Source organism: Nesoenas mayeri (genome assembly GCF_963082525.1).
Source record: "Nesoenas mayeri genome assembly, contig: SCAFFOLD_35, whole genome shotgun sequence".
Lineage (NCBI taxonomy): Eukaryota > Metazoa > Chordata > Aves > Columbiformes > Columbidae > Nesoenas > Nesoenas mayeri.
The window spans coordinates 1,035,193-1,054,738 of record NW_027659961.1 but is presented as its reverse complement, the minus strand read 5'-3'; the positions used below and the strand labels follow the sequence as shown (position 1 = coordinate 1,054,738).

The 19,546-nt window shown below is 50.6% G+C and overlaps 1 pseudogene across 1 annotated transcript in view; it reads right to left on the bottom strand.

Moving 5' to 3' along the window:
- LOC308052578 (olfactory receptor 14J1-like) overlaps nt 1–15,700 on the bottom strand; it is a 33,725-nt pseudogene extending 18,025 nt beyond the window's left edge. The window contains exon 1 of the transcript in view: nt 15,382–15,700. The product of the transcript in view is annotated as an olfactory receptor 14J1-like (transcript). The remainder of the gene's footprint in view (nt 1–15,381) is intronic.
- Between the last annotated feature and the right edge of the window lie 3,846 nt (nt 15,701–19,546).

Genomic DNA, 19,546 nt, shown 5'->3' with positions numbered 1-19,546 from the left:
ACCTCTTGAACAGCCTGCTCTGAAAGGATTAACAAGGAGGGTTGTTCTTTCTGGAAGGGCATTAGGTCAGCAGAAAAGACCCTGGGTTGGGGCAAATGAAAAGGGATGCAAAAGTTGTGGTCAGGACTGTTTAGGGGGACTTATAAAACAGCCCTGCACCTCATGTGAATTATTCCTGTGGTCAGAGAGAACCTGAGAGCTGTCCCTAATTTGAAAACATGAAGGGGAAGGAAGGACAGCATCATTCAGGCTCCAAGGGAGCTCAGGAGGTGTCTTGACCAACCTTCTGCTCACAGCAGGGTCTGACCAGATTGCTCAGAGCTTTATCCAAACACATCTTGGTCACTTTCTGGGACAGAGTGGGTGCACACTCCTGGGAAACAGCTTCCAGTGCTGGACTGTCCTCAGGACTGGAAAGTTTCTCCCTTTCTACAGCACCTTTCCAAGCCCAACCATCCACATTGGTTTTACCCATCTACTTGCACAATGACAGAGACCATAATATCCTACTTTGGATACAAGAATGTTGTGGGAGATGATGCTGAATGCCTTGCTGACTTCCAGGTAACAGACCACCACTGCTCTCCCCACATCAACCCTGTCCTTTCCTCACAGAAAGCAAAGAGGATGGACAGGCACAACCTGCCCTGGGCAAACCCCATCACCTTCTCTTCCAGACATACAGAAATGGGGTCCCAGTGGACATGCTCTGGGGCACAGCCCTTAGTTCCCCTGCTCACCCATGGGCCATTCTGAAAAGTGCACACACTGTGTGAGAGCTGCCAGTGCTCAGGGATTCCCCCCAGTCTCCATGAGCTTTACGAGATGGTGGAGAGTGGCCTCACTGTGACATGATCCTGCTGTCCCAGCTCCTGGGATGCTGCCCCGGCTGTCCCATAGACTGGAGAGGATTGTGTTAGTTCCGGTGACCCCTGACTTGATCCCCATCCACTGCTGTATGTTCTGCCTCCAGTCACAGAGGCCTGGGACATATGGCTGGTGAAGATGGAGGACAAGACGACACAGGGATTCTCATCCATTTCCCTTATTAAATTTATCAGTGGCCAGACAGGGTCTTTGTTTCCCCTTTAACTGTTCCTGCAGTAGTAACAGCTCATTATGGGGCCCTTGAATTGCCTTCCAGGTCTGGACTGAGTTCTGATCTGGACTGTTGCTGTGCTTGGAGGCTGCTGTCCTTGAGACCAGATGAACTCACTCCTGCCACCCTGCCTGGCAGTTCATTCCATCCGTGTCACAGCTCTGTCTGCAGCACTGACAGCTCCAGCTCCCCAGTCAGGTCCCTGGCTGAGGACATGGCCTCACATCTGGGCTGAACCGCCCCAGCTGTGGCACCAGCCCAGCTCTGACCTGCCACAAGAAACCTGGTACCAAGTGCCTAAGAGCCCATGTGTGCAAAGGCTTTGAATCAGAGCACAGACATAACATGGCCAAAGACTGATGAATGTCTCTCTGGACCTAGGAGTATAAAACCAGAATAAAATGCCTGAACTTATTCAACTGAAGATATTCCTCCCTCGGTTTGGAGTTACTAGATCCTTTGCTGTAATGTTGCCGGTGTCCTGTCTAATGATGGGACAAGAAAAGTTGCTTCTAATACTAATTCATTGTTTAATACAAAGAACACAATGATGTGTCTCTTCAGAAGAGAGAGAATCAACATCACTGATTACTTGAAGTTGTTTGAAAGGATGTGCCCCTGGAGCCCCAGGGACACCTGGAGGAGCCCAGAGGGGACAGAGAAAGGGACATCATGGGCTGCTCCTGTGCTGCTGAGCTGGGCTGGGCTCCTGGGACACAGGGAGCTCATGGCAGCGGCAGCGCTGCAGAGAGACAGCTCTGCCCAGGAGCAGCTCCTCTGCACACGCAGCAGGGCTGAGGGCTCTGCCTGCAGCACCGAGGGCACAGGAGCCAGGCACAGAGAGGGAAAGGCAATGTAGGGTGTTGGCTACTGAGGGCTCAATGAGAGACAAATCTTCACAGTTCTAACACGGTAAGTCGCTGGCTGTAGGACAATGCAGCTGCATTTTCTGGAGGGATCTAAAGATGATACATCCCACAATTTACAGTATCTGTCAGGGCTCTCTCACTGTATTTCTCATGTAGAGGACAAGAACATGGTCCAGATCAGCGCTTCCCTGCTTCAATTTCAGAGGGACAGGGCATGATGGCACCTTCTGCTGAGGGTGACTGCAGTGGGAGCACCCAGGGGTGCCCAGGGCTGTCCTGCAGAGCAGGGTCCCTGCACCCCAGGGCTGTGCCGGGCAGGGACTCTGCCGCCTGCCAGGGTCAACGCTCAGCCTGCCCGGGAGATCTCATGGCAGCAGCTGTGGGGGGAAGGAGCGACCCCCGGCAGGGCAGGCAGGGAGCTTGTGGGGTTGAAGGGGGCTGTGTGGGTCAGGGCTGAACTGCCCTGGACGTGTCTGAGCTGCTTCTGAGCCCCTGCACACACAGAGCTGCCCCTGGGCAGTGCCAGGAGGTGTGAGCAGGACAGAGCTGAGCACACAGCGCGTGGGACGAGGTCTGTGACACTGACAGGGAGCAGACCAGGGACAGACACACAGCTGCAGGCAGCACAGACATGGGCAGGGAGAGTTAACTGCTACCAAAAATGCTGGGGAGGGGATTTAGGAACGTCTCTCAGATCCTTTCCAGTGCAGACACATTTCTCAGTGCAACCCCTGGTCTCCTCTCCTCCCGAGCAGACCCTCTGCCCCAAAGCCATGGGGTCCAGGTCACGAGTCTCCACCTCAGCAGCTGGACCTCCAGGTGAAGGGTTCCTGGAATGGTATACACTAATAAGGTGCTAAAAGTACTTGCTCTCCAGTGTCATTATGTGAGTGACAGCAGCACAGCTGGGTAAGAAGAAGGTTCCACAGCATGCCCGTCTGCCTTTCTGTCCTTGCTTTCTTTTATGGTAACACTGCAGTGTACTTCTCTTTTTCTCCACCTGTCCCTGCTGCTCTTGCTTTCTGGTGTTGGAATGCGAGTGTCGATCACTTCTTGTTCTGATATCAACTCAAGGGGTCTTGCCCCAGAGTTGTGTTCATGGAAACCTGATGCCCAAGCTGTATTTTAAGCTGTGATGAACAGTTTTTCTCACTTGGTAGAAAGAGAGAATGAGCTGAAACATCTCTCCATCAGGAAGGGGGGTTTCCATGAGAAACAGCCGGTTTCCCCTAACTTGTCACTGTTATTTCCTCCTTGCACAGGTCCTCATGCCCACAGGCAGCCAATGTCCAACAGCAGCTCCATCACCCAGTTCCTCCTCCTGCTGTTCACAGACACACGGGAGCTGCAGCTCTTGCACTTCTGGCTCTTCCTGGGCATCTACCTGGCTGCCCTCCTGGGCAACAGCCTCATTATCACCACCATAGCCGCTACATTGCCATCTGCAAACCCCTGCACTACGGGACCCTCCTGGGCAGCAGAGCTTGTGTCCACATGGCAGCAGCTGCCTGGGTCACTGGATTTCTCCATGCTCTGCTGCGCACGGCCAATACATTTTCACTGCCCCTGTGCAAGGGCAATGCCCTGGGCCAGTTCTTCTGTGAAATCCTCCACATCCTCAAGCTCTCCTGCTCACACTCCTACCTCAGGGAACTTGGGCTTCTCATGTTTAGTGCTTTTTTTTGGGGAGGATGTTTTGTGTTCATTGTGGTGTCCTATGTGCAGATCTTGAGGGCCGTGCTGAGGATCCCCTCTGAGCAGGGACAGCACAAAGCCTTTTCCACCTGCCTCCCTCACCTGGTCGTGGCCTCCCTGTTCCTCAGCACTGCCATGTTTGCCTACATGAAACCCTCATCCATCTCCTCCCCATCCCTGGATCTGGTGGTGTCTGTTCTGTACTCCGTAGTGCCTTCAGCAGTGAACCCCCTCATCTACAGCTTGAGGAACCAGGAGCTCAAGGATGCCCTGTGCAAACTCATATCCCTCTGTTTTCTGAAGCAATGAACTGGCCATCTTCTTCTATACAGGAGTTTTAATGTAGCTAATTACAAGTCCAGCCTGTCAACTGAATTTTCTGCTGTTGTTGCTTGTTTTTTTATTGTGATATTGTTATCATCCCCTTTCACTGCTGGATTTTCTTCTATAATGTTGGTTGCTTACATCAGCAGCAGTGCTCTCCTTGTCTCTAAACAGAGTAAAGGGCTCTTTAGTGACCTCTTTTTCACTATATGCTTCCTGCAAAGACGTTTGGAGCTGCAGGGACAGTTCCTGTGCGTGGGTAGAGGGGAAAACAACTCTGGCATGGCAGCCCTGCCATGGAGCAGCAGCGCTTGTTCTTCCAGAGCTGTTCTGGTTCCACTCCACACTCTCCTTCTCATCCCTGGTGTTGGTGCAAGGCCTGAGTGCTCTGGCAGCTTGGTCACCGTCCTGCTGTGTGTCAGTGCTGTGGGCACAGGCAGGGACAGGCAATCGACACTGCTGTGACAGAGCTGGCCTCAGTAAAATACTTGCACAAGGAAAAGTGATCTTCTATGGGCAGTGCATGATGGTTGATATCTTCTTGCAAAGTTTCTCTCAAGCTTATTCCTACAGAATTGTCCACAGATGAAACATCAGTGTGCAGCTGAACAGTGTGTATGTGCAGGGCTGACACATAGCAGTGTCCTCTCACAGCCAGGCTCCTAATCAGAACCTGCAAAGGATACTGTCCTTGCAGCGCAGACACTCTGGAGCCTGTACAATTAGCTGAATCTTGTTTTAACATCTGTCTCAAGATGGTTACATAAAGTCCTTTAGCTGAGCTTTGCTCCTTGCACGCTCATTCTAATACTAAAACACACATCCCCAGGATGGGAGCCCCAGGCTCAGCCCGGGACCCTCTCTCAACAAGCATGTGTAGTGGTAAAATGATTATGTAACCAATATGCCAATGTGTGAACACTTGGCTCTTTAGGACTGCCGGGAGGATCTGAATGTAGGGATAAGATTTTTATATAATAGATGTTCCTTCTCTACCTGTTGTGCTGGTTTCATTCCAGCATCCAGACTTGCACAACTCTGCAATAAACAAGATCTCATCTCTGGGTGTGGGACTGGCTTTGCACTTCAGGTAGTGAATTCACCATGAGCAACCAGGAAGAAGGAAAACAATAAGAAATAAAAGAGGTAGGAGAGGACATAGAAAAGGTTTCAACATTCCACATTCCTGTCAAGAATGCTTCTCCTCTCAGATCTTTAGCAGGAAATAGATTTGATCAGTTTGATAAAATAAGCATAGTTTTATCTAGTCAGGTCGCGGCCCATAAGGAGGGAGATGGATGGGTGTGGGATTATGATGGCAGTTGAGTCTCCAAAACTCTTAATTGAGTGGAAAGACTTTGGCTGTGAAGGGACAGTGGGGTCAGTTCTGTGTCTGGAGGTGACAGCCCAGCAGCAGGGACATGGCTGGGAAAGAACCTCTGCCCAAGGGCCCACAGGTCTTACCCAGGAAGAGAGACGGGTTGTCATGTCCATCCCACCTGAGAACATGACGGGACATGGGCAGGGACATGGTCGTGTCTGTCAGAGAAGCTGAAAGGCCAGCAGCACTCATGGGATTTAGAAGATCATGGCGAGGTGACTTCTATCTGGTCAGGTAAAAGACCACAAGAAGCCTAATGGGTTGGGTTCCCTGCATGAAGGGAAGTTTATGAGATGGTCGAGATTTCTTGATAGTGGGAAGAAGCAGGAAAGAGAAAAAAGAAGTCTACTTGGAAGGTTAGGAATGGTTCTTTCCCCAGAGGTGCTGGACACTGAACAGGCTCCACAGGGAGGTGTCACGGCCCCAACCTGACAGTGTTCAAGAAGAGACTAGACAACGTCATCAGGCACACAGGGTGACCTGTGGGGTGTCCTGTGCAGGGACAGGAGTTGGACTCCATGATCCTTTGGGTTCCTTCCAACTCAGGACATTCTATGATTCTGTGAAACACTGGGTCAAAAGTCCGTGTTTTCATTGTGCAGATGAGATGTAAACACGCACATCATGTGCATGTCCAGTGTGTGCATGTGGTGAGATGAACTCAAGGGAGCACAAATGCCATTAGCTGTTCCTTGAGGTGCCATAAAGGTCAGTGGGACAGAGATGGTGTTTGGGCGTCTCTTCCAACTTTTGTTCTTGTAGGATTCCATTAATCTTTTCCTTGGAGAGCTCTTTCACTTCAGAATAGACAGAGGAAGGAGACCAAAAGCAGAGGCAGAAGCAAAGATATAAAATGTCCCAGAGTAAATACAGCAGCTCCTCTGAGGAACGTTTCTCCACTCAAACCCTTAATAGGAAATCTATCAGATACATTTGATGAAAGCAGCTCAGTTTGATCTGCTCGCACTCTGGACCACAAGGAGGGTGATGGTGGGTACAATGCCATGTGGTCACTTGTGTCTCAGGAACTCATAGTCCAGTAGGAAGCCAATGGTGGTGGAGGGCACTGTGAGGTCACTTCTGCCTCTGCAGGGGATTGGCCAACAGCAGGAACATGGCTGGAAAAGGACTGTGAGGCCACACACACAGATGAGCAATGGGGCCCAATCAGCATGGCTTGATGAAAGGCAGGTCCTGCTTGACCACCCTGATCTCCTTCTGTGACAAGGTGACCGCTGAGCAGATGAGGGAAAGTCTGTCGTGGGGAGTGAATGCGCCACATGGGCTGTGGGTGTTGTGTCCTTAGACTGCAGTGAAGCCTTTGACACCGTGCCTCACAGCATCTCCTGGAGAAGCTGCAGCTCATGGCCTGGATGGTGTATGTGCGATGGGTAAAGAACTGGCTGGAAGGCATTTTGTCCCCTGGAGCCATTTGTCACCTTCCTGTTCACATGGGCATCCCATGAATGCATCACTGCTCTCTGCCCCAGTGTAGACAGGCACAAGGCCTTCTCCACCAGGAAGTCTCACCTCGCCTGTGCCACTGATTTCTCCAGCACCCTCATCTTGGACTGTGGGATGCCCAGAACAGCCCTCCCAAGACAGTTTGACAAAGCCTTTTTTCTACACCTTCCCCACATCCCTGCTCAATCCCCTCATGTACAGCTTAAGGACCAGAAAGGTTGGGTACAAGTGGGGCATTGAGAAAAATGGTCAGGAAGGCTTTGGGGTGCACAGAGAGCCCATCAACATGTTGGCAAGCTGTTCTCTCTGAACAGGCCCAGAGGACCTGGTCAGCATTTGCTGTGTCCCAGAAACTCGCCTGGAAGGTTGGGATATGGAGAAGAGGTTTGGTCTGGGAAGGGACAGACAGGGGCTTATGGAACTGGCTGGTGTGACCGTGAGACGTGTCTCCAACACCTCAGAAAAGTCCTGGCTCTCAGGGAGGCTGCATGGTCCTGTGAGAAAGAAAATAGCAAACATGACTTATCATGGAATCATAGAATAGTTGTGGCTGGAAGATACTCTTAAGATCATCGAGTCCAACCATAACCTAAATCTGGCACTAAACCATGTCCCTAAGAGCCCCATCTATCTGTGTTTTAAACACCTTCAGTGATGGGGACTCCACAACCTCACTGGGCAGTCTGTTCCATTGCTTCAAAACCTTTTCCCTGAAGAATTTTTTTCCTAATATCCAATCTAAACCTCCCCATGTGTAACCTGAGGCCATTTCCTCTTGTCCTACCACTTGCTACTTATGAGAAGAGACCAACACCCTCCATGATAAAACCTCCTTTCAGGCAGGTGTAGAGAGTAATAAGGTCTCTCCTCAGCCTCCTGTTCTCCAGGCTGAACAGCCCCAGCTCCCTCAACCGCTCCTCGTGAGACTGGTGCTCCAGACCCTTCACCAGCCTTGTCACCCTCCTCTGAACTCTCTCCAGTACCTCAATGTCTTCCTTGCCATGAGGGGCCTCAAACTGACCCCAGGATTCAAGGTGCAGCCTCACCTGTGCCCAGTACAAAGGGATGATCACTTCTCTACTCCTGCTAAAGCTCTGATTGAATCAAGGCTTGAACACCTTGGTGTGACCCAGTTGGTGACAGGTTGGACTGCAGACTCCTGAGGTCCCTTCAGCCTCAGTTCTCTCATGATCCCATTGTGATGTTGGGCTCTGTTTCAGACTGGAGCAGAGCAGGCGATGATGGGGCAGGACCCACCTGTGCTGTAGGTGACCATCTAAATCAACATCTCAGCCAGTGAAACAGCTAACACCTCAGTGTGACTCGCTCTGGGCAACGTGTGAGGAGTCCTGGGCAGGGCAGGTTCAGAGGGCATGGGGCGCTGTGCAAGACACAACATGATCTTGGCTTCATGCCTGCAGGCCCATCAGATGTCAGTTAATGTCAATGACAATTAAAATAAGAGGAACTGAAGACAAAGATCCAAAGCAAAGGAAGGTGTCAACTAACTAACTTTCTTTCTTTCTTTCTTTCTTTCTTTCTTTCTTTCTTTCTTTCTTTCTTTCTCTCTTTCTTTCTTTCTTTCTTTCTCTCTCTCTCTCTTTCTCTCTTTCCCTTAATGTATGTATTTATGTATTTATGTTTTTATTTATGTATTTATTTATGTATTTATGTATGTATTTATTTATTTACTTATTTATTTACTTGTTAATTTATTCACTCATTTATTTACTTATTTATTTATTTATTTACTTATTACTTATTTACTTATTTACTTGTTCTTTTACTTATTTACTTATTAAAAGTAAGGGGAGTTTCTTTTCTTTGGAAAAGAAAGAGTTTTCCAGAACTGGGCATGGATTTAGGACACAAATGTCTTCAGCTCCAGGGACACAAATACCTGGTGCCAGTGTAGATGCCCTGGGAAGCCCTGCACAGGCTCCACCTGCACTGCACGGCGCTCTGGTCTCCCCAGGTCCTGTGTGAGAGATGCCAATCCCAGGCCAGCACCTCAGGTACACTGGGGCCCTAAAATGGCCCTGGCTGTTTATGGTGAGACAAGTGATGACTGATGTCTGCCTGGAAACCTCCACTTTTTTGTTGTTGTTTTTTTGTTTAGTATTTTCCTTTGGTTGGTTCATTGGTTGGTTTGGGTTTTGGTTTTGGTTGTTGTTCTTGTTTGGTTGGTTTGGTTTTTGTTTTGCTTTGGTTTTGTGGGTGTTTTTGTTTATTTTGTTTGGTTTGTTATTTTCTTTGATTGGAGATTTTTGTTTCGTTGTATTTTTAACATATTAAAATTTAAAAGAAAAAAGCCAAAAAGGGAATTATGGGGAAGTTTAATAAGGGAAGGAGAAAAAATATTGCTCTTCCCCTGTACTTCTATTAGCAACACTCTATGATTTCATCTCCCTTGTCATTCAGGAGTTCCCACCTCCCCTGATTCAATGTCCCTGTCCAAGGACAACTTTCCAGCACTGTCTGGACGTTTGCCCTTCCCTGTGCTCTCAGGTTTCTCCTCCACTTGCTCTTTGGTCATTCAGTGGCCTCTCAACTGTCTGGTTTCTGCTTTGAGCTTTAGGGAGTTACAAACTTGCCTCATTCTTCAGAGCTCTAATTGACATGGCAGTCAACACCTTCATTGTGTTTATTTCTATCCTCTCCTGTCTCTCTGTCTAAAGCAGTTCTTGTGTGGGTGTCCCTTGTGGATGCTGGACCTCATCAGATCCACTTACACACACAGCTGAGGAAAGTGTTTTGCTGTTGATTGAACTGTGCAGTGTTTGCACAGGAGAGCAGGTGGAGCTGGTGCACAGGAGCTGCAGCATCTCCTGCAGAGCTCAGTGGAGAAGTCTGATGGAGGAAAAGTGATGCAGTCTCTGGTGGCCAATGAGGGAACCGGCAGACTGGGGGTGGGGGTGAGGAGCCAGGTTGTCCATACAGTGTCCAGCCTCAGGGACTGTTCTCCTGCCTGTTCAGATGTCTCCAGGAGACCCTCGGGATCAATGTCCAGTGTAGAATGCTGCTGTCACTGCTTCCATACACTGAAAAATGACAGAAAATACCCTTGAAAGAAAAACCCTCCTTTATGAAATCTTCTTTGAAACCTTCATCAGCAAGTGTCCCATTGAAACCTCTTCAGTTAGTTCTACAACGCTTGAAGATTTGAAGAAAATTAAGGAAAGAAACATCGCTCGTTAGGACTTTCTGTGTTTTAATGAGCCCCATGGTGTATTTGGTGCTGAGTCCATGAACCTCAGATACCAAGCACAGACTGAAGAATCTGCTCAAGAAGTCCAAGCCAGAACAAACTCCAAAGTACCTTGAAGCATTAATGGGCTCCACTGAGGGCTGTTACTGACAAAGCCTCCCAGGGACTCGTTAGAGCAGATAATTGGAGGCAGTGATTGCATTAGGCAAAGGCAAAGTGCAGCAGCTCTGATGCTGAGAAAGCCCTTGGTTTGTCTGATGAAGGACAATGGCCAAGCCTTGAGCCCCTGCCTCTGGAAGGGAGATCCTGTCCCTCACGTGTGGCTCAGGGCTCTTCCTGGGGCTGTGGGGAGTGCGATGCCCAGTGCAGGACAATGGTGTGACACTCCCTGGGGGTGCAAGGAGGCAATGGGGAGCCATGGCCATGACAACCATGTGTCTCCTCTTAGGCCTCGCTGACAGGGACATCAGCCATAGCCAAGGGGACAAAGACCTTGGCTCTTGCAGGGACATCCAGCCTTGCCAGTGCCCTTGGCCATGTCCACCAAGGTCCATCTTGCACTGTCCCAGGCCTGTGGCTGTTTCCCCACAGGCTGCAGACACCCCATGCGCTTCCCCACCTTGTTCTCAGCCCAATGTGTTCCCACCTGTGCTGCTGTCTCTCCATCCTCACCAGCTGTTCCTGGAAACACAAAGTCATGGCTGATCCAGAGTCCCTCTGAATGACCACAGCACTGCACTCAGAATGACATTTCTTGATCCTGAGCTCCACTGTTGACCTCCAGAGCTGCAGTTTCTGATGGTTTTCCTTCCACATGCTCTTTCCCTGCTCCCATCATCTTGGAAAGTGATTTTCAGGATTTCTGAAGCTACTACTACCCTTTCTTCTCATGATTTTACCACAGCCACCAACTAAGACCATGAGAGCTGTTCACATCCTGCTCCCAGTCCCCAAGTGGGATAAGGGAGAGAACTGAATGGGAAGGGAGAAACTTGTGGGTTTAGACAAAAAATTAATAAGACGATAAAAATAATACACTACTAATAATGATATACTTATACTAAGATATACATAAAGTAAAATATATGACACTCAGTGCAATCCCCCACAAAACTCCCATTCTGCTGAACAGGCAGCCCAAAAGAAGAGAGCACCCTGGTCCTGAACAGCTGATCCCAGCAAGAGAAAGTACAAGTGCAAAAGGCAGAGAGGCCCAAGGGCCACTTGAAAAACCGCAAAACATCGTAAAACTGAACTAACACTGAACTCCCAATAGAATGGAACTTCCGAACAGAGCTAACCAATGTAGCCGGAAAACCAAAACTAACGGGCTGGAAAAGGCACCTCCAGCTTTATACTGAGCATGACGCTAATGACAGAGAATAGCTCCTTGATTGATCTGGATGTCAATCAAGGTGCTGTCCTGTCTGTGCCCCCTCCTACCAATTTGCATCTGCAGCTGCACTCCAGAGAAGTCCTTGGTTTCACTGACAATATTCCAGGTAAATTAAATAGAAATAGATAAATTAAATTAAGAAAATACGCTCAGTGCGATCCCACATGTAACTCCAGTCACATGGAGCAGCCAGTCCTGCAGAAGGGAGCACTTTGGTCCTGAACAGCCCATCCCAGCGAGAGAGAGCAAAAGGGCAACAGGCAGAAAGGCCCAAAGGCCAACAGCAAAATGGCAGAATGGCAAAAGGCCGAACTGACATCGAACTCCTGACAGGATGAAACTTCTGAATGGAACTGACAAAACCAGCTGGAAAACCCAAAGTAATGGACGTAACAAGCCCTAAAAGCCGGCTCCAGCTTTAGACTGAGCATGGCGCTAATCATAGGGAATATGTCATTGATCAGCCTGCATGTCAATTCAGGTGCTGACCTGTCTGTGTCCCCTCCTGCCAATCTGCATCCACATCTGGATGGCCAAAGAAGTCCTTGGTTTCCTTGACAACAGCCAAGATATCAGTGAGTTCTGACATTCCTTTCATAGCAAATGGCAAACACTGTAAAGCTGCTAAAAGACAAATGAACTCTGTCCCAGGGAAGAAACAGCGTTACCTCATTATTCTCATAGTAAATCTGAACAAAAGACTGTACTGGCTGTGAAGGAGAGAGGTTCAAAATGCGTGAAGAAAATTAACCCAATTTCAGTAAAACCAGCACGTTTCCTCAGGCTCCCCTTCACCAGCCTAAAGAAGTTTGGGTCTCTCAACATCTCCACACGTGACCCAGACTTTCTCTGGCCACACGACAGCTCCTCCCGTTCCTCCAGGATGGGGAACCTCACACTGGGACACTGGGCTCCAGATGTGACCACACCAGTGCTGACTCATGATGGACAATAACTGCCCTTGTCTGGGTGGCCACGCTCCTCCCAGTGCAGCCCAATGTGCTCGTGGGCATGTTCCTGCTCAGCACCACTGAGAACTGGCTGAACATCCAGGCTCAGAGGGTTGTGACCAGTGGCACAAAGCCCAGCAGGAGGCACCATGAGGAGCACTGAAGGACACCATATCCCCACCCAACATCTCCTCCTACAGGTGTCTTTTGGGTCCCTGGAACCACCTCAGTGCCAAGGGGGAGAGCACTGCCTGTATGGGGTGGAGGAGATGGGATCTGAAATGAGGGTCCACGGGCAGTTTCTCCTGGTTGTTCATGCAGTAACAAGCTGGGCTGGATATTTGGAGAGAGGAACTTTTCCTAAGGGTTTCCAATGGGTTGGGGATGGTCTAGATGCATTCAAGGACCTTTACATCCTTGTTGTAAAAATATGTAGGTCCCTGAACTGCACACAGCTCTCAAGGTGAGGCCACACTAATGCTGAATACAGCAGCATAGTCACCTCTTTTGACCACATGGCCATGCTGTGTTTGATACACCCCAGGATGCCGTTTACTGTCTTGACTGCTGGGAGACAGTATTGCCTCCTATTGACCCTGTGGCCAACCATCACGCCAGATCCCTTTCTGCAGGGCTCTCTCCAGCCGCTCTCTCCCAATCTACACTTGCACTCAGTGTTACTCTATCCCAGGTGAACAATTCCAACTCTTGGACTTGTTCAATTTCATGCCAAGTGCTGGGTCCTGCATTTGGGTCACAACAACCCCAGGCAGCACTACGGGCTCAGGGAAGAGCGGCTGGAAATCTGCCCAATGGAAAAGGCCCTGGGGGTGTTGATGGACAGTGACAGAACATGAGCCAGCGTGTGCCCAGGTGGCCAAGAAGACCACCAGCATCCCAGCATGCATCAGGAATCGTGTGACCAGCAGGACCAGGCAAGTGATCATCCCTCTGTTCTTGGCACTGGTGAGGATGCACCTCAAATCCTGTGTTCAGTTTTGGGCCCCTAACTACAAGAAAGACCTTGGGGTGCTGGGGTGAGTTCAGAGAAGGGCAACAAAGCTGGTGAGAGGTCTGGAGAACAAGTCAGACGGGGAGCAGTGGAGGTAACTGGGGCTGTTTAGCCTGGAGAACAGAAGGCTGAGGGGAGACCTTATTGCTGTCTACAGCTACCTGAAAGGAGGTTGGAACATGGAAGGTGTTGGTCTGTTCTCCAGTGTAGCAAGTGGTAGAAGGAGAGGAAACGGCCTCAAGTTGCACCTGAGAATATTCAGTTTGGATATTAGGAAAAATTTCTTCATGGAAGAGTTTGTGAGGCATTGGAACAGCCTGCCCAAGGAGTGGTTGAGTGACCATCCCTGAAGGTCTTTAAAAGACATATAGATGAGGTTCTTAGGGACATGGTTTAGTGCCAGAGTTAGGTTAATAATTGGACTCAATGATCTTGAGAGTCTCTCCCAACTTAAATTATTCTATGATCTCTTTGGGATGAGAAACGTGATGGAGCAGCTCACCCAGATGGAGTACTGGGATGGATGGATGGATGGATGAATGGATGGATGGATGGATGGATGGAGAGATAGATGGATTGGGACAGAGAGGAGGATCAGCCTATCAGCCTAAGGGCTGGGGCCAGCCATGGCATGATGGAAGCAAGGCCAGCCCTGCTTTGTCCCCTGCTCTTGTTTCCTCCTGTGCCAGCCCCTCCCACCAGCACACGACTCATGGCCAGGAGCTCTTCATGCTGCTCCTGCTACCGCAGTGACAGAGCAGTCTGCCCTGAGCTGGGGAATGCAGAAACAGGGTTCTGTGGGTCATTCATTCTCCTGTTGAAGCACAGAGCAGAGGGAACAGGCTGTGGTGCCTGGAAACCACAGCGAGACAGTCCAAGGCAGATCATTGAAGGTCCTTCACCATCTCCAGAAACACTGGGCACCCACAGATGGACACTCAAACCAGCACCATGACGTAACATGGTGCCCCGTGTCCTCCCCTGAGCCATGAAAAACACAAGTACGGCATTGTGGCCTTGTGGGGGAAAATTATCCAGGCTGACCACAGATTTGGAAGAAGAGCCCAAGCTCCAAATACTGAGACTGAAGAAATCCCCTTTTGTGGGGTGTTTCAAAAAGATGGCTGCAATTTCAGAAATACAGTAATTTTAAAATGGGTCCACACCTGTATTACAGAGATGTGACACAGGACACGGGCTGTACCAGGGCCCCAGAAACAGGTAGACAGGCCTCTGAGTCACTGCTCTGGAGAAGGGCCGTGGGTGAAGAAATTCCTTGACAAACATGGCTATCACAGATGAAATGCTCAATGCACAGGAGGTATCTGAGATGAACTGGAAATCACTTCTGAAGAGACATGGGCAACTTATTGTTGCTGACAGAAAAATGACTGAATCGGCTTCTTCAGTGCCATGTTCAGCTCCTGGTTCCTCATGCTGTAGATGAGGGGGTTCACTGCTGGAGGTACCACTGAGTACAGAACTGACACCACCACATCCAGGCTTGGGGAGGAGATGGAGGGGAGCTTTAGGTGGGCAAACATGACAGTGCTGATGAACAGGAAGACCACGGCCGGGTGAGGGAGGCACTGGAAAAGGCTTTGTGCCGTCCCTGCTCAGAGGGGATCCTCAGCACGGCCCTCAAGATCTGCACATACGACACCACAATGAACACAAAACAGCCCTCAAAAAAAGAAGCACTAAACATGAGAAGCCCAAGTTCCCTGAGGTAGGAGTGTGAGCAGGAGAGCTTGAGGATCTGGGGGATTTCACAGAAGAACTGGCCCAGGGCATTACCCTTGCACAGGGGCAACGAAAATGTATTGGCCGTGTGCAGCAGAGCACTGAGAAACCCAGTGGCCCAGGCAGCTGCTGCCATGTGGACACAAGCTCTACTGCCCAGGAGGGTCCTGTAGTGCAGGGGTTTGCAGATGGCATCGTAGCGGTCGTAGGACATGACTGTGAGCATAGAAAACTCTGTACCAAGCAAGAAAAATACAAAGAAGAGCTGGGTAGCACACCCTGCATAGGAAATGACCCTTGAATCCCACAGAGAATTGGCCATGGATTTGGGGAGAGTGGTGGAGATGGAGCCCAGGTCCAGGAGGGAGAGGTTGAGCAGGAAGAAGTACATGGGGGTGTGGAAGTGCTGGTCCCAGGCTATGGTGGTGATGATGAGGCCGTTGCCCAGGAGGGCAGCCAGGTAGATGCCCAGGAAGAGCCAGAAGTGCAAGAGCTGTAGCTCCCGAGTGTCTGTGAACGGCAGGAGGAGGAACTGGGTGATGGAGCTGCTGTTGGACATCTGCAGCCTGTGGGCATGAGGACCTGTGCAAGGAGGAAAAGACAATGAAATGTTAGAGTAGACTTCTCTAAGGAAAATAAACAGGCTGTTTCTCATGGAAAACCTCCTCCCTGATGGAGGGATGTTTCTGCTCATTCTCTCTTTCTACAAAGTGAGAAAAACAGTTCATCACAGTTTAAAATGCAGCTTGGGCATCTGATTTCCATGAACACACCTCTGGATCAAGAGGCCCTATGGTGGTGTCAGAACAAGAACGGCCCCACATTCTCATCCCAGCTCCAGAGAGCAAGAGCACCATGGACAGGTGGAGAAACAGGGAAGAACACTGCAGTGCTACCAGAAAATTAAGCAAGGACAGAAAGGCAGACGGGCATGCTGTGGAACCTTCTCCTGACTCGGCTGTGCTGCTGCCACTCACATAATGAAAATGGAGAGCAAGTACTTTTAGCACCTTTTTTGTGTACCCCGTTGCAGGAACGCTTCACCTGGAGGTCCAGCTGCTGAGGTGGAGACTCGTGACCTGGACCCCATGGCTTTGGGGCAGAGGGTCTGCTGGGGAGGAGAGGAGACCAGGGGTTGCACTGGGAAATGTGTCTGCACTGCAGGGAATGGCAGGGGGGCCTGAATCTCGACTCAAGCATTTCAGGTTGTAGCTCCCTCTCCCTGCCCATGTCTGTGCTGCCTGCAGCTGTGTGTCTGTCCCTGGTCTGCTCCCTGTCAGTGTCACAGACCTCGTCCCACGCGCTGTGTGCTCAGCTCTGTCCTGCTCACACCTCCTGGCACTGCCCAGGGGCAGCTCTGTGTGTGCAGGGGCTCAGGAGCAGCTCAGACAAGTCCTAACGAGAACTGGGGTCTTAGTGTCTTCTCCAAAGAGAGAAATAAATCCCCATCTCCCCTGCACACTCAGCCAATCAAGAGTGGAAAACTGAAAGCACAGACTCCTTCCCTGGCAGCTGTTGCTGTATCAATGCTGTTGTTCAGAAGGACCCTCTGCCATGTCTGTGGGGTGATCTGGAGCTCTGAGCAGCCTTGACCCACACAGCCCCCTTCAAGCCCACAGGCTCCCTGCCTGCCCTGCTGGGGTTCGCTCCTTCCCCGCACAGCTGCTGCCATGGGATCTCCCGGGCAGGCTGAGCGCTGACCCTGGCAGGCGGCAGAGTCCCTGCCCGGCACAGCCCTGGGGTGCAGGGAACCTGCTCTGCAGGACAGCCCTGGGCACCCCTGGGTGCTCACCTGGCTTCATGAGCTCCCTGTGTCCCAGGAGCCCAGCCCAGCTCAGCAGCACAGGAGCAGCACAAGGCGCTTTAATGACCCCTCTGGTGGGTTTGGTGCTGAGTCCATGAACTTCAGACCCTGGGGGAAGGTGAAGAAACTTCTCAAGAAGTCAGATTCAGATTCAAACTCGGAAGTTTCTTGTGCTGTCTGGTGGGGCTTTCAGCCTCTTTACATCCCGTGATCATCTCCACGACAGCCTGTCCTGTGCTGTGGTATCCCCTGCACCTCTGTCCCTGCAGGCTGGAGACATCCCCCATGCTGTCCCACCTTGCTCCTGTCTGAACATCTTCCTTCCTTTGCTGAGATCTCTCTATCCTCCCCAGCTGCTCCTTGAAGCATAAAGCCTTGGGCTGATGCAGACTCCCTCTGCTCACCTGCTCCACCACAGCACTGCCATTCCATCACATTCCTTTCTGCTCATGTCCAGTCTGGACCTCCCCAGGTGCATTTTAGGCCATTATTTCTTTCTCATGCTCTTTCCCAATATGAAGAAACCTCCACCACCTCTGAAACCGCCCTTCAAGCACTCTCAGGCTACTCCTGCACTGCTGCAGCCTCCCCAGCGCTGCTGGGCCAAAGCAGCCCAGGTCCCTCAGCACCCATGTGCACAAGGTGCTGAACCTGCCTTGGCACAGCCCTGCACTCTCCAGTTCCTCCCTGCTTCTCCAAACTGGGAAACCGCACACTGGCACACACCCGTGTGTGTGGGTCACACCATTGCTGAACCGAATGGGATGAGAACTGCAGGTGTCTGGGTCCCCACGCTCCTCCTCATGCAGCCCCGTGTGCAGCTGCCTTGTTCATGGTGAGTGTGCACCACGGGCTGCTGTGGGGACCTTGTAGTGTCCAGACCCTTCTCCTCAGGGTCACTGAGAACTCATTTCATCTTGTCACAATTCAGAGATTTCTGATGGGCGAACACCAGATATTCACAAGGTCTGGACTGTCCCTCGACTGAAGTTCCATTTGCTCAGCTATTAAAGTTTGCAAGCAGATGGCTTATCTTGATGAGGGTGTCTCTCCCAACATAGCAGCATGAGGAGTTACATGACACTATAAGTATCATCTCCTGGAGAAAAAGTGAGGACTTGGGTGTCTGATACTCATAATGCCAGAGGTGTGGAGTCAAAGGGATAGCTTCCATTCATGTGGGAGAGCAACAGGAATGCGTGGAGCTCTTCCTGGGGACGGACAATGTCAGGTGAACGTTGAGGACTCAGCATGAGAGGGCAGAACAACATGGGCAGTGTTGTGGTGACTGGACATCAGCTACAGACTCACTGGTGAGGAAGAGGAATGAGATGAGGCCTCCTTCAGACAAATGAAAGAAGCCTCATGTTTCCAGGGCCGTGTCCTTGTGGCAGACCTGAGATATCCCAATATCTGCAAGGTACCAGCAATCCAGGAGGATTTGGAGCCCATTGACAACATCTTCCTGACACGGGTGACTGAGGAGTCAGTGGGGTGAGGTGCCCTGTGGGACTTCACACTTACAAACCAGAAAGAGTTGGTCAGGATGGAACAGTCAGGGATGGGAAAGTGGAGCTGAGGCTGCTGGGAGATGAGAACAAGGCCAAGAGCAGGATTTCAGGAGAGCAGGATTTGGCCTGCTGAGGGACCTGCTTGGGTCCTGTGGGATATGACCTTGGTGTCTGCAGTGCTTTTCTGTCCCATTTTCTCCCTCATCTCTCCTACCTGCTGTTGTGCAGCGTTTTTTACCCTTTCTCAAATACAATATCCCAGAGGTGCTGCTGGCATCACTGAGTGGCTCAGATTGGGCAAGGAGTGGGTCCATCTTGGAGCAGCTGAAATCGGCTCTGTCTGACATTGGTCAAACTCCTGTGGTGTTGTCAGAGAGGTGACAACTGTAGCACACCCACACTCACTCCCAGTTCCAAGACTTTGCCATATAAACCCAGTAGAGGGTGACAACATGTTGTGTGCTACAAATTACTTGATCACGGAGAAGAAATGGAAAAGATCTTCTGTACGTAACCTGAGGAAGTCACCAGTCAATGAGCAGGTTTCTATGGGGAACTGTAATTGCCCTGACATTCACTGGCCAGGAAAAGCTGCAGCTGCCAACAATCCAAAGGATCTTGGGCCAACTGCTTAACATGTCTGCCTGATGGGCCAACACGGGTGATGTTCACCTGGAACTGTGAAACAAGGAAGCCCTGGTGAGGGATGTGAACATCAGTGTCCACCTTGGCTGTTGTGACCAGGACACAGTGGGGTCCCAGGTATCAGAGGGGAGGGAGGAAGGCCAGCAGCAGAGCACAGGCTGGTGGGATCCAGAGGAGAAGTCTTTGACATACTGGGGGATGGTGGGCAAAGTGGTGACATGGAAGTAGGTCTGAAGAGTGAAGGAGCTCAGGAAATCTGATCAGCCTTGCAGGATATCCTGCTCCTAGCACAAGAATGATCTCTCCAAGTACCCATGAACACAAGTATTTATCTTGTGAGGCTGCTCATCTGAACTGATGGAGCTCCAGGGCAAAAGGCAGCACAGAGGAGGTGGAAGCAGGGGAAGCTGCAAAGGAGGAATTTAGAAACCTTGTCCATGGATGT